Below are 16,154 nucleotides of genomic sequence, written 5' to 3'. Positions count from 1 at the left end.
ACCATATTTAGCTTCACCCCCTTTATACAAAGCCTTTATGGCCTCTGTAGCACTATTCATAATACACTAGTAAATTTATCCCACTAATTGTTTTTCTCCATCCACAACCCTCAAAGCATTCACAAGATAAGGCCCACAATCCGTCTCTACAAACTAAACCTCAACAAACATTGCATCCAACATTACGTGGTTTTTCCAATATAGCTATTTTATGACTAACAAAGGTTTGTTTCAATGATATGTACTCGTCAAAAATCTTAGAGATGAAAGTTTGTTGCAAAGCATGTGATTTCTGGGTAAACAGAGTTCCCATTTTCGAACTCCCTCATAAAGTTCAACACCCAAGTATTCATTAACAATTTTGTGCACCCAAACCAACCTACCTATTCTCCAAAATCATAGTAGGACATTTCTCACATAGAAATCGTCTAACTGAAGCATAATTTGCATCATTGTTTGACTCATTTATAAAAATTAAATCACAAACACAATTAAGAACTCTTAAAAAAAATCAAAACGCTAGCAAATACCTTCTCCACCTTGGTTCTGGTCCTTCGTTGGCAAATACAAGCTTCATTCAACAACTCTCCACTCAAGAACGCTCCAATTTGATACAAAACGTTTGTCAAACCTAAGGTTTTGCTTTTTGTTTTGCTTTTTGTTTTATGAGGTGTAGGTCTTCCCCTTTCCTGCCATGTTCCATTTTCTGCGTTTATCATATACATAATAAAAGTGATGCGAACATCGCAATTTTTTTGCAGAGACAATTTTATTGGCTGATTTTTCAGTGATTTTTTTATTTTCTAGAAATCCTGAACCGTCACAACAAAATCAAGGGTGCAAAACAACTAGTTCTTAAAGCTAATTTTGGTTTTTTTTGCTATTTTTTTTTCAGACAGAGGGCAAGAGTGAATGCTAAGGAGGAAGAGAACCCATCTACAAGGGAAAGAGGAAAAAAAGTGAAGGAATTTAGCATCCCAAGCAAACAAAAAATCAAGTTTGGACCAAATTTCTTCAGCAAAGCGTGGTTTTAAGGTATGGGCATCAAATTTGACCCTTTTTTTTTCTTGTTTTTCTTTGGATTTCTATCACCTATTTATTTTCCATGATTTTTGTTTGCGTTTGATTGTGTTTTTTTTCATTTTTGTTTCATTTAGTGGAGAGAGTTTATTTTGCTCAAAAATTCAAAAAATTGATTGTTAGATTTATTTATTTAATTTTTTCTTGTGCCCTAGTTTTCTTCCATCATTTTTGCTTGGGTTTGAATGTGTATTTTTTGTCATTATTGTTGCATTGAGTTGAAGGTTTTTTTTGTTAAAAATTTAAAATGTTGTATGTAAATTTTAATTTTTTTTTTTTTAACTTGCAATTCTTCTTGTGCCCTAGGTTCAAACTTCAAACTTCATCTTACATTAAAACTCAAGAATTCAACAATGTTACAAAAATGCCAAGGAAATTGGAACCTCCGTGGGAATTTGGTGAACCTGATGTGTTGAGAAATCTAAGGGCATCGGAAGTTAGGAGATTTCTCTTCTTGATAATTGCTTGTGATATACTTTTCCTTTTTGGATTATGATCTTCTCTTCGTTATGATATTATTATGTTCTTTTCATCAAGACAATTACCAAATAAATAATAGAAGACAAGAGACAAAGCATGTAGGCCTGTCAGCCAGGGCCAAAACTTCTCACTCTTTTAGAGGAAAACCCAATCAGAAATTCTTCTTCTAGATCTTCAATTGACAAATACCAAGACAATGACAAAGACCCTTGACACTAGAGTCCTCCCAAGACCAAGTCACTAGCCTCCTTGATGTTCTTCCTCTTCCCTTTCTCGGCTTGCTTCTAGAGTCTCGAACTGCTCTTCTTGACTTCCTAGAGAATCTCGGCCTCTTTTCTTCCACAATGCTCTTCTCAGCTTTCCTAAAGAATCTCGGTCTCTTAGGTTAACCTTATTCCATAAACCCTAGAACACTCTTCGCTCCTTTATTAGTCTCTTCAAGAGGGAGAGACCTATAGCACTTCTGCTTAGCTTCCTCTTGCGAGATCCTTTACCCAAACAAGGTCACCTCAATGGAGCAGCAAGTTCTTCGATCTTCTCTATATGCCTTCAGATTTGCTACCTTCGCACATGGGAGAGTATACAAGCTCAAATCAAACCTCCCAAAAGTATCCCTTCCTTTTTTGTCCTTCTTTTGTCCTTCGCTTATGATTTCTAGTCCTTCTTCGCACTTATGATTGTAGGCTCTTCTTCATCGGATTACTTGCCTCCAAATGAGGTCGAGCGCTGCTTTATATACATGTTGCCTCATGTCCTTTAGGCCGACATGATTACTTGAGGGAGAGTCAACATGATCTTCTAGGTTTCTTCCTTCGTTGTAGGATGACTTGAAGAGGGCTAGTGAAAAGGTCTTGGAAGATGACTTTACATAGACAAGTGTAACTCTTTACAATGTAACATGACTTCATTACATGACACTGACTCCTTTATTCTTTTATGACTAGATGACAAAATTCCTAAAGGCTCTCAATGGGAGCCTTCACTCAAAAATAAAATACCTTGCTCATGAAACTCATGATGCAAGCTTTACAATAATTTTAATTTTCTTCTTTTCATCTCTTTACATAAAAATTCAATTACATATCATTATGAAGACCGGACTTAGTTACACTTTTCAACACTCCCTCTTAACTAGGGAGATATTCAAAATAGTACTTGGTCATTTTAAATGTGAAGAATTTCTCATAAGAAAAATCAAATTGGTTACCCATTTGTTTAGCATCATATCAACCAGCATTGTCACATAGCAAGGCCTTGACTAACATCTCTATCTATCCACAAGATCTTAGCTCAATGCTGGCGAGACCATTGACTTATAAACACTCTCATTATTGTCTCTCTCGAAACATACCCCACCTGAATTCTCAGGGTGTGTTCCATTAGGACTATTCTTATCTTGGATTCCCAATCCTCAAAGAATATCGGTCCTCCACGACTACTCTTATCTTGGATGCCCTATCTCATTTTCAAATAGTATCGGATGCCAAATGATTACTCAATCCTCTCATTCTGTCTTCCCAAGTAAAGACTAAAATGATGTGTATATCTCACTCTCAAATAGGGAGGACATATCTATTCTGATAAAGGAATTTACTCATTCCTACACAAGGAATGTACCTAAGCTCCCTCTTGGCTTAGGAATTTCCAAGTTTCTTCCAAGTAAGAAACTTATTTTCACGCTCCCTCTTAATTCGGGACCTACAATAGCTTCTCAAGTGGAGATGATGGGACAACTAGTTGCTTGAAGAGCTCCTTCCTTCGATGTCATGAATTTCTTTGTCACGTAGTCTTCACCTTTTGGGACTTCTTCATAGGGCATAGACCTTCCATCACTTTTATCCATGAGTCAGTCATGTTATCATTTCTTTCATCAAAAAGTGATTCATCATTCTGTTAGAGTCGGTCTTAAGCCCTCCATCAGCGATCAAAACTCTTTGCATTCGCATATGTAGGTGTCTCATCAATGTCAATTTATGCATCCCGTTAGGCATGCCAATAACCCTGATGGAGGAGCTGGTGTGTTGTACCCCTCTTGGCATTGCTGGTTCAGGTCATTTCAGTCATTAAGCTCTTTCAAGCTTGTCTTATCTTGTCTTGAGGTCAATTTCCTAGGTCTAGGGTTTTGGTCAAATATGTTTACAGGGTCATGTGTCTGAAAAGTCAATGAGTATTCAGCAAGCCAGAGGGATGATTGTAAAAGTGTTTCTTCAAGATTTCTTATCTGGTACAGCTAATCTTCACCTTGGATTTAAAAACTCTGTTTTTAAAGCCAAGGTCATTTTCCAAGTTTTTGTAAATAAGTGATGAAATTTCAAAAGTCTTCAGCAAACAAAATGCAACCCTGGTCCCCTTGCCAAGATCCCTCAGATGATCTACCTGCAAAAAGAAGCAAGTCAAAGCACTCAATGAGTCAAATTCAGGACAAAAGAAACCAAAAGGTCAGTGTTATAAAGTGTCAAAGAGAAAACATTAGAAAGTGGGTTTGTGAATGAAATTTTTTCAAATGAAACTTATAAAACCCCAAATTCCCTCCTATCACTCTCATTGTGCATCTTAGACGCTTGCAAGAGAGGTTTGAGAGAGTGATTGAGAGAAAGGAGCGAAAAGAGAGCGAGTTTGGGCATTGGACTGGTGCGCGACCCGTCAGGCCAGGTGCGCGACCCGTCAGGTGCGCGTGACCCGTCAGAGGGTCTTCCACAGTGAGAAAATACAACGGGCGCGACCCGTCAGAGATGCGCGACCCGTTGGGCGTGGTGCGCGACCCGTCGAGCTGTCTCTCAGCAAAACGATTTTAAATTCGCTCAAACGCTCTCTAAGCCACAAATTTGTTTGAGGTAGGTGTTCTAAACTTGAAATGGGTGTGGTTATGATTGGTGGATATCATAAAACATGTTTTAATGATTGAAATATACAAGTGAAACCTCTTCATATGACTGCAAGGTTAATGGGTAAAATGTGCTAGGGTTTGTGTTGTTTCAAGGTGTTTTCCCTTTGTAATTGTTTCCCTCCTTCCCCATTCTATTCACACTTGTATGTATGCCTATTTTTCTCCCATGCTATTTTATAAATTAAATGCAAACCCTCCCTTCTCCCTAATAACTAAAAGTGTAAACCCTACCCCTCTCCCAAAGCATTCAAAACCCTAATCTCCCTCTACCATATGCATGTATAAACAATGGAAAATGTTGGTGAATATGTCAGTAGTTTTGTGCATATGTTTCCCTATTTTCCTCTATTAATGCTGCATGTTTTCATACTCCCATATGTTCACTTTCATACATATTTTTCCCATATGCAGTGATTTTTGCAAATGATTTCCCAATATCCCTGATTTAAATATGTACTCCTATATGCATAATGGTTTGCAACATTTTCCTTAAAAATTCCCTGTTATATTTATATATTCCCAATTCCTTGTAAAAAGATCCCTCCCCTAACATTTCCCTCATGTCTTTTTCCCCTTGGAACAGCATAGAATTCAACACTTTTTACAGGCAGAGACAACAGTACAATTTGTCCACTTTGCTCCTAAACTATGTCAGAAACTGAAACTTATGAACAAAGTGATGACCATTCATCATCAGCGGAGGTTGAGATACGGAGGAGGCCTCGGAAGGGTGGTAAGGGTGGACATGATAAGCGAGAGGAGCCCACTTCTTTAGTAGAGTTACAGGCCTGTCCTATGGCAGTCACTTGTTTTCAGTACATGTCTTGTTATGAGTTCTGTGAGAGGATTTCTTGGATTCAGCACCACAGAGAGTTGGCCCGCCTTTTTGTTTTACACCTCCATGATGGACATGTCAATCTTGCAGGGGTGAACTTTACATTGACACCCGAGGTGATCTCACATGCTACAGGGATACCTAATGTTGGTGAGGTGTGGACTAAGCGCAAGATGCTAGATATTGTTCACTTTGAGCCTTATGTCCGGCCACCATTCATAAGACATTTGGCGGGTGTTTTTCCATTCAGGTTTCTCCGGAGCGAGTATGCTCCCATCATGAGGCTTATTATGCACTATTTTACCTGTGAGGGCAGATTTTCACAGGTGTACTCATATCACATTCGCCTTTTGATGCACTTCACCCGAGTGAGGATGATGAACATCCCTGTTTTCTTTTTTCGGAACATTCAGAGGATGGTGCCCATGTTGCAGAGGAAGACCCCGGCACAGCAGTACAGGAGCCTTCATCATTATGGTTTGATTCAGCTAGTAGTATTGCATCAGTTGACACAACAGGGTATCTCATGGGAGGAGTTCATCTCTCGTGAGTTTTTCACAGCGCCACCACAGCCACATCCTGAGGTTGTTCATGAGGAGGGAGGACCATCACACCGGCATCACATCCCTGTCACTAGACATGTTAGTTCCTCATATCAGCTCACTTATCAGAGAGGCCAGAGGGCCTTGTTTGCAGCAGCTCGGCGAGTACTTTCTCCATAGCAGGTGGAAGGGGTCTCGCCTTCATCTTCAGCTCAACGAGTGTTATCTCCACATCAGGTGGAAGGGGCCTCGCTTTCTTCACCAGCACAGGTACCAGAGAGGGGCAAACAGCCCATGATTGATGAGGGTCCATCAGGAGTTCCCGATGTTGAGTTTGTTGATCTTGAGACCAGTTCTCCTAGCCAGGAGGCAAAGGAGATCATTCAGCATCTCAGAGCTGAAAATGATGCTTTGCAGAGGAGATTTGAGGGTGCCCAATGGACCATCATCTACCTGGAGCAGCGCAACAAACAGTTGGAGGAGGAGAAAGCACTTGATGAGCTATGGAGGATTCGTAGTGACCGAACCTTGAATCGTAGAAGACCCGGTGACCCATTGCCTGTTGACCGAGAGTCTATGCTCATCCAGGAGAACGCACACTTGGAGAGGCTGTTGGCTAAGGCCAACCAAGATAAAAAGTTGCTGAGGAACATGAAAAACCATTACTGGGCAAGAATGCATGTGTGCAAGGCCAAAATGAAGATGTTTCAAAGGCGGTTGTCTGAGGCCCTAAAAGGGAAGAAGAAGACCAATCCACTCCGTATCTTGGTTGAGGCTTCACTCAAAGATCATGGCACTCAATAGCCTAGCCACAGCTCAAATCCCAAATTTTTTTGAGAATTTTGGGTAATTTTAGCATTTTTTGGTAATTTACAAGTTTTGGCTCTTTAACGGGTCTCACCCCCGGTAAGACCCTTTGTCATGGCAACTCCTTTTCACAAAAACTCAGCATTTCCTGATTTGTTATGCAAAGTTACATATGCCCATGGATGGACTTGAGTTTTTATGGAGTTTTGGGCCTCCAGAAGGTCAAAATACATGAAAAATTTGACTTTCTGCCACTTTTTTGAACTGCTGAAAGCTGTCTTGGGAGAATTGGTTTTTGACTGGGCAAATGAACTCCAAATTCAAAAATTCCAGTTGGGTTGGAAAGTAGACTCACAGACCTTTCCAACAAGCCCACTTTTTCTCAATTTGGCCACCTTCAAGTACCCCAAACAGAGCTCCAAAGGGGCGCGACCTGTCAGGCAGGGGGGCGCGACCCGTCAGGCATATTTGTCCAGAAATGCACTGTACAGCCCAGAAAACGCAGATTTGACTCAGTTTGACTTTTTGAGGTTAATGATGGTCTTCTTTGATGTAATTGTGACACTTTTTATAGACACTTTTACCCTTTTGTAACTCTTCTAGAAGATTCATTTATGAAAAGGGTAAAAATTAAATGTATGAATTGGTTTCCAAGTTTATAGAGGCAAGTTGTTTTGACTGCCTAGTTTGTAGTGCTTAGTTTAGAAGTGGTTGAAACAGCTCCTAGGATAGTGAACTCGACCCATGGAGGCAGGGAAAGAGGTTAGATCATCTATATTATGTACTTTCTTGCTCATTTTCATGGTTGGACTCTTGAGGGAGAAGTTATCATTGTATTATTTCACTGTATCTTTGCAATTTTTGGCTAAGGAAGACCAGGGTTTTGCAGTCCTTTTTAGGATTCTTGTGGTTTCATGTATTGATGGAGTGCTTCTTAATGTTCTTGTAAGTGTGTTATGTGATTCATCTCCTTTCTTTCCTTCTGCATATTAAACAAATGAAGTGTTAAAGTAAGAATTCATGCTTGCCATGCTCTGCTTTTAAATTTGTTTAATTTCTATGTTTTCTACTGTTTAAGGAGAATTCAAAGTATTATTTTCTCTCCTTAGCTCCTCACCGGTCTTTTCCATCCACTCACCTCAATCAAAGGCATCAATACGGTCTCCTACCTCGCCCCAAAGAACCCCCTGCAGAAACTGTGTCAAATCCCCGCACCCAAAATTGCAATTCCTCACTTTGCCACCAAAAACCCAAAAAACCCCAAATCAACCTTTTTAATCAGTTTACTAGCCTAATATCAGTGTTACCTTGTTGGTCATCTCATCCCATTGAAGATCTGCCGAGATTGACAGGAGAGAGCCTTCTCCTGCCCCGTAGGGCTAGCTACAAGGCTAAATGCTTTGACGTAGCCTTGAGATTTACCTTTCTCAGCCTGAGGTGAAATTTCAAGCGCTAACACATTCTAAATCTGGTCTTGCTTCATGTTATGTTGCCTTCATCATGCTTTCTTCTTCGGAAGGATCTTACATCATTCTACATGTTTCTCTTGGAAGACATCCACAGTTCTTCCTTTCGGCAGCCCTGCATAAGCCCATCCAGATACTAATTCATAAATAAAAAAAGAACATTTAAATCATAATTACCTTTTTTATGGTCTTTCACCATGACATCTACTTGTAGGCATCAACATCCAATGTACATGTTGACTCATCTCCTAAAGATATGTTTTGTCAAGGGTCTCCATCTTTTTCAGACTTCCATCAAAGTCTCCATATCTTTGTAGGAGATATCATAGTCAAATCTTCTTGGTCTTTCAGATGTTGACTGCCTTTACCATTGTTGCATGATCTCTTCATTCATTTCTCTATAGATTTCATTCCCAGGAGCTTCAGAGTTCCTCAGTTGTAGTCGACTACCTCATACTCCATATGAGGACATATCATGTTGATTTCATCTAATAAATGCATGACCCATGCATTATTGAATCCCCTTGAAGGAGGAGATCATTTCTTTGATCATGCTTAGATAGTGAAGTGATCCATGTTGTCTGAAACCATATGACATGACTTCCCTGATATCGAATGTGAGCATACATACCTTATCTTTCCTTTTGGGCCATCTAGACTTCCTGCAACAACTTTCTTTGAGTGAAGGAATTTCACCCCTTGACCTGCTTCACTGTTATGTTATCATATCATCATCCTATGAATTCCACAAGATTGAAATTCTTGAAGAAACACTTGCTTTTCCTCTTGATCGGTGAATCTTACAATGAAGATTCCATCAGAGAATCTTGAGGATCTTGCATATCCTATCCTGCAGATGTTACCTTTTGACAGATGTATGATAACCCTTTTCCTAGATGACTTCTTCCTTTTTCATAAGTATCACTTGAGCTTTTAATGAGGTTTTCCAAGAGCTATATCCTACATAGTTGACTTCCATAGGTTTTGTTCCATACGTCTATTATAATATAAATGTCATGAGCTCTTACTTCTAATGCTTCTACCATGATGCCAATCTCTAATGTGATGCATCTTATCTTATTTTCAATACTTAACAATGTAAGCTTTGAAACGGGAACTCTGGCCAAAAAAACCCAAAAAAAACATCAAAAACAGTGCTAAAAATGAAAAGTGTGTATATTGGAACGATGATTTTTTTTTAGGCTCAATTTTGGATATGTTTTAAAAATGGTAGTGAAAATGAAATTTTCGTGGAAAAAACAGCTTGAAAACAAAAAAGTGATGATAGTGGAACGATGAATTTTTTTTTAGGGTCAATCTTCAATATTTTTAAAAAATGCTAGTAAAGCCGAATTTTTATGTGCGAAACAAAGTTGTTTATGAAGAAAAAAACACACTAATGTTTTTGGTAGAATAACATTTTTCTTTATTAAGTATAAATTCAACATGTTCTCAACCATAAAATGTTAGATACAAAAGAAATTGAAAATTTTTCAACCCTCCGGGAGCGGGCAAGGCGCCGAGGTGGCGCGGGGTGGGCGTCGCAGCACCACTCTACGCAACCCCTGTTGCCCGCCCGCCCCCCAGGGGTGGCTGGGCGATTCCAAGAGTCACCTAGGCACCCCTGGGGGGCGGGCAGGCCGTCGGGCTTGCGCGGGGTGGGCGCCGCAACACCACCCCGCGCCACCCCAGCGGCCCGCCTGCCTCTCGGGGGTGGCTGGGTGATTCTCGGAATCGCCCAGCCACCCCAGGGGGTGGGCGGGCCGGTGGGGTGGCACGGGGTGGGCACCGCAGCCCCACCCCGTGCCACCCCAGTGGCTCGCCCGCTCCCCGAGTGTGGCTGGGCAATTCCGGGAATCGCCCAACCATCGCCGGGGGGCGGGCGGGCCGCTAAGGTGGCGCGAGGTGGGTGCCGGAGGACCACCTCGTGCCACCTCGGCGTCCCGTCGGCCCCCCGGGGGTGGCTGGGTGATTCTCGGCCGAGGGGCGGGCGGGCCGCTAAGGTGGCACGAGGTGGGTGCCGGAGGACCACCCCGTGCCACCTCGGCGTCCCACCAGCCCCCCGGGGGTGGCTGGGCGATTCCGAGAATCGCCAAGCCACCCTAGGGATGTGGGCGGGCTGCCAGGGTGGCCACCACAGCCCCACCCTGCGCCACCCCGGCGGCTCGCCCGCCCCTCGGGGGTGGCTGGGCGATTCTCGGGCCCCTCGGGGGTGGTTGGGCGATTTCGAGAATCGCCCAGCCACCCCCAGGGAGCGGGCGAGCCGTCATGTTGGCGCGGGGTGGGCACCGCAGCAGCACCCTGCGCCACGCTGGCAACCCGCCCGCACCTCGTGGGTGGCTGGGCGATTCTGAGAATCACCCAAACACCCCGGGGTCGGGCAGGTCGCCAGGGTGTCGCAGGGTGGGCCCACCCGGTGACACCCTAGCGGCCTGCCTGCCCCCCGGGGGTGGGCAGACCGCCGTGGTGGTGCGGGGTGGGCACCGCAGCACCACATTGGGAGATTCGCAAAAATCAAAGATCCATTAGAAGATGAAAATGAGAAAAAGGAAGCAGAAAATATTGTAGAAGAAGACAATGATGAAACTCTAGAGGATGAAGAGTTTGGATTACATGACATTGTTGATTAAATTTAAGTTATGCTCGGAAATCAAGCTCATTTTTTGTAACTATTAATTATTTATTCTTGTAATGTTTTGACTTTGACATTTTATGAGAAGAATAATCACTCAATTAAGGTTGTTATGCATTCAATATTTGTATTATGTGATTTTCGCATTAATTTTTATGTTAATCATTATTTTTTGAAAAAACAGTGATTAATTATTTTTTTTGATATGAAATTCATAAAAAAAAAACTATTATTTAACCATTTTTAGTTAAAGTTTTCCTATAAAAATTGTGATTTTGACATGTCATCTCTAGCAAAAAATTACAAAAAATTATCAAAACATGTAGTTTTTTAGTTATATTTATGTTAAAAATGGTTATTTTTATGTAAATTGTTAAAAAACATTATGTTTAGAAACAATTATTTCATGTGGATTGAAAAATTAATTAACGTTGTATAAATATATAGAATATCGAAAATTCAAAATATCGACATTTTTATTTAAATATGCAAAACAATAAAACCTCACTACAAAAAAATTAAAATTAAAATAAAAACAAGAAAATATGAAGAAAAGACCACCTCAAAAATTATTAAATTTACAAAATAATTATTTACATTTCATACATTAAAAAAAAAGCCTTTTAAAAAAAGGGCCTAGTGTAGAATTACCAACTTTTTAAATCAGCATCAAAAACACTACCATTCTAAAACGCAATGTACATAAAAAAAATTATAGTGTCAAAAACTATGCTCTAAAAAAAACATGTGTGTTCTGCATCACCCCTTTTCCAAATCGGGTCACTTTTTTGCTATCCCTACAAAATGGGTAACAGTGTGAATTCCCGTTTCAAAGTTTACATTGTTGCTTCCTATCTATAATATACACAACAGAAGAGTACCTTCTTGTGAAGGAGATTCTCTCAGTCATAGTGGACATCTTTCACTTGCTCCTTAAGCTTCTTTGTCTTAGGTTCTTCTACTTCTTCGGTCATATGGGCTTCTTCCTTATTCCTTTGGTTATTGTCCCTTTTAAACTTAGGACAATCTCTTCGATAGTTCTCATATTCTTGACATACATAGCAATGTACTTTAGCCATGTTCTTCTTCTTTTGAGGACCAAATTTTCCTTCTTTTCTTGACATAGCAGCATATGCTTGATTCTACTCATTTGTTCCTACATTTGACTTTGCCTTCACTATGGGTTCTTCGATCTTACTCAATAACCATAAATCTTGAAAGAGAGTGGCTTCTTTCTCCCCATAGATACTTGAAGCGAATTTGCCCCATTCCTCCGGTAGTGCATTCAGTACTACATTGGTCATTTTTTTGTCGGATATTATTTCACCCAAATCTTGAAGTCGATCTCTTATTTAAGAAATCCTCATAAAATATGAGGTTATTCCTTTTTCCCTTGAGATCTTCAATTTGTAGAGTTCTTGCCTTAGAGAGATTACTTCTCTAGAAGTACTTACAAAAAACAACTCTACCAACTTGTCATATATAGCTTTTGCAGTGTCTAATTTATATATATATATATGGGATGAGAGAGTCTTTGATGGATTTTATGAGAATCCTTTGGGCTCTCACTTCTCCTTTCATGAATCTAGCATGTGCTTGAATATCTTCTTTGGGAGGTTGAGTTATTGACCCTTTGATGTGGTCCATGACTTCATTCTCAATGAGATTTAGGTATGTTCTTTTCTTCCACGTAAGGAAGTTTGCAGCCCCAACCAATTTGTTGCTTTCCTTTCAAAAAGGCATTTTGCTAGTATCAAAGAAATTCATAAACTTACTTGAGTATTTGATGCTTGCTTCCTCCTTAATCTTGATGTTGATAGACTACTCCTTGAATATGAGAGAGAGAGCTTGCTTCACGATCCTTCTTGAATGTTCTAGTCTACCTTCAACCTTGAAGAGCTTCCTCTGATGATAATTTCGAAAATACTTCTAGGGTTTTGGTCTTTCTTCCTGCTTCTTAAATCTGATTTCAAGACTTCTTACTCGAGTAGATTTCTTCGATCTAGGGTTTTGGTATGATGAAGGTCTTGATCTTCTTACTTGGTGTCCTTTGATTTTCTTTGATCCTTCTTTGAAACTTGATTCTCGTGTGTCTTCTTGATTAGATGCCCCTTCTTGACTTTAGCACCTAACCTTTGATACCATGTTGAGAAATCTAGGGCATCAGAAGTTACAAGATTTCTCTTCTTGATAATTGCTTGTGATATACTTTTCCTTCTTGGATTATGATCTTCCCTTCATTATGTTATTATTGTGTTCTTTTCATTAAGACAATTACCAAATAAACAAGAGGACAAGAGACAGTATGTAGGCCTGTCATCTCGGGCCAAAACCTCTAGGTCTTTGAGAGGAAAATACAATCAAAAATTCTTCTTATAGATCTTCAATTAACGAATACTAAGACTATGACAAAGATCCTTGACTAGAGTCCTCCCAATATCAAGTCACTAGCCTCCTTGCTGTTCTTCCTCTTCCATTTCTCGGCTTCTTTCTAGAGTCTCGAACTACTCTTCTCAGTTTCTTATAGAATCTCGGTCTCTTTTCTTCCACATTACTCTTCTCGTCTTTCCTAGAGAATCTTGGTCTCTTAGGTTAACCCTATTCGAGAACCCTGAGAACACTCTTCGCTACTTGATTAGTCTCTTCAAGAGAGAGAGACCTACAACACTTTATCCGGCTTCCTCTTGCGAGATCCTTTACCCAAACAAGGTCACCTCAATGCAGCAACAAGTTCTTCGATCTTCCTCTATATGCCTTCGGATCTGCTACTTTCACACGTGGGAGAGTATACAAGCTCAAATCAAACTTACCAAAAGTATCGCTTCCTTCACTATCCTTCTTTTGTCCTTCGCTTCTCTTTTCTAGTTCTTCTTCGCACTTATGATTGTAGGCTCTTCTTCATTGAATTACTTGTCTCCAAATGAGGTCTAGTGTTGCTTTATATACATGTTGCCTCATGTCCTTTAGGTTGACATGATTACTTAAGGGAGAGCCGACATGATCTTATAGGTTTTTTCATTCATTATAGGTCGACTTGAAGAGGGCTAGTGACAAGGTCTTAGAGGATGACTTTACATAGACAAGTGTGACTCTTTACAATGTGTAACATGACTTCATTACATGATAATGACTATTTTATTTTTTTATGACTAGATGACAAAATTCCTAAAGGCTCTCAATAGGAGTCTTGACTCAAAGATAAAATCTCTTACTCATGAAACCCATGATGCAAGCATTACAATAATTTTATTTTTCTTCTTTTCATCTCTTTACATAAAAATACAATTACATGACATTATGAAGACCGAACCTAGTTACACTTTTCAACATGATGGAGGGTTTGACAAATCAAAATTGACTTGCAAGTTATGTGGGCATCATATGACAAAAGGGGTATACAGATTGAAATGTCATCTTACACAAGTTCTTGGATATGAGGTAGGGCCTTGCTCAAATACAAATCCATAATCATAAAACTCCTCAAATCATTGGAAAAAATAGAGACAACCAAATTGTCCCAGTCAACTCTGAAGAGTCAAATAGCAAGGAGTAGACTGTTAGGATTGGGAGGTGACCATGAGAGTGGTATTGGTTCTACCTCACCATCATCATCTACACTCAACCATGTAGCTACCTCATCATTTATTGTTCCTGGAACCACACCTAGTGCACAACCATCTATCTCATTAGTTATTAAAAAAAGGGAGAAGGAAGAAGTTGACAAGTTGTTGGACATGTTTCTTTTTTGGAGTGATATTCTTTTCAGCATTGCCAGGAACAATTCATTTTTCCAGCCCGTGGTTGATGTTATTGCTATTGTTGGCCCAGGGTACAAAGTCCCTTACTCATATGATGACTTTAGAAGTCGCATACTTCAAAATGAAAAGGTTGACTGCACTAAGAGATTGGAGGAATTTAGGGCATCATGGGCACACATAGGATGCATTGTGATGTCAGATGGTTGGACTGATCAAAATGGTAGAAACCTTATCAACTTCTTGGTTAATTGTCCCAAGGGGACAATGTTTATTAAATTTGTTGATGCATCTGAACATATCAAAGATGCACGGTTATTATGTGATTTGTTGGATGTGTTCATTCAGGAGGTGGGTCTACAACATGTTGTCCAAATCATAACGGACAATGCTACAAATTATGTTGTCGTTGGCAAGATACTTATGGAGAGGAATCCGACCCTATTTTGGACACCTTGTGTTACACACTGCATTGATTTGATGTTGGAGGACATACGAAAAATTCCTTTTGTCAAAGATATTGTTGAATCATCAAAAAACATTACTAAATTTATATATAATCATGCATTTGTGCTTCATTGATGAGAATATTCACCAACAATAAGGAGTTGGTGAGTCCTACCATTACACGGTTTGCCACCAATTTCATATCTCTTCAATCCTTCTTGAATTCTATGTGAGATGTGAAGAGAATGCTTTTTAGTGGCATGCTTTGGCATTTAGCCACAAATCAGAGGGAGAGACCATATGCAAGTTAGTTTCATACCAAGAAAGCTTATGGGTGGGAGTGCAGGGATTCTATAGCATTACTGAACATTTAGTAAAAGTTATTCAATTAGTTGATAGAGACAAGCCCGCAATGAGTTACTTGTATGAGGTCATGGATAGGGTCAAAGAATCCATTCAGAGCTACTATGATGATAAGGGGGATGAGGGTTTGAAAAAAAACTCCTATGGGAAGTGATTGATGAGCAATAGAACAATACACTCCATTGTCCCATTCATAATGCAGGTATCTACCTGAACTCCGCATTTTCTTACTCCCATCGTTTCTTATTTGATGTTGAGGTCATGGATGGATTCTTCATTTGTGTTCAGAGGATGGTGTCATCTCTAGCAGAACGTGCATAAATCTCCAAAAAAGTGGAGATATACAGGATGGTAGGTCACACATTTAGCTTTGACATGGCTATTGTGGATAAGAAGACTAAAATGCCAAGTTTTAGTTTGTTTCAAATTTTATTCTCTTCAAGTTCATACTTCAAATTTCAATTTTTTTTTTTTTTGTAGATGCATGGTGGAGAAGCTACGGTGGCAGAGTACCCAATTTCAGAAAGCTTGACATTCCAGTGCTCAGCCAAACATGTAGCTCCTTGGGATGTGAGCGCAACTGCAATATATTTGAAAAAATAAACACTAAGAAGCGCAACTAGAGTATATTTGAAAAAATACACACCAAGAAGCATAACAAGTTAAAATATTCCAAATCTCCAATTAATTTTTTTAATTCATTAAATAATTATTTTTTATAATTATTATTTTATTATTTATTAATTTATGACCCTTGTACAGATTGGAGTCCTAACGACTTAATGACATGGTTTACGTCTACTACAATCTTCGATTGTGGCTAAGACAACTTGAGAGGACACCTAATGTAGAGGCCATCT

The sequence above is a fragment of the Pinus tabuliformis genome, chromosome 9, assembly GCF_031772625.1.
Source record: "Pinus tabuliformis cultivar Carrire ecotype Pingquan chromosome 9, CPIR1, whole genome shotgun sequence".
In the NCBI taxonomy this organism is placed as follows: Eukaryota; Viridiplantae; Streptophyta; class Pinopsida; order Pinales; family Pinaceae; genus Pinus; species Pinus tabuliformis.
This window is presented reverse-complemented; position numbering follows the sequence as displayed.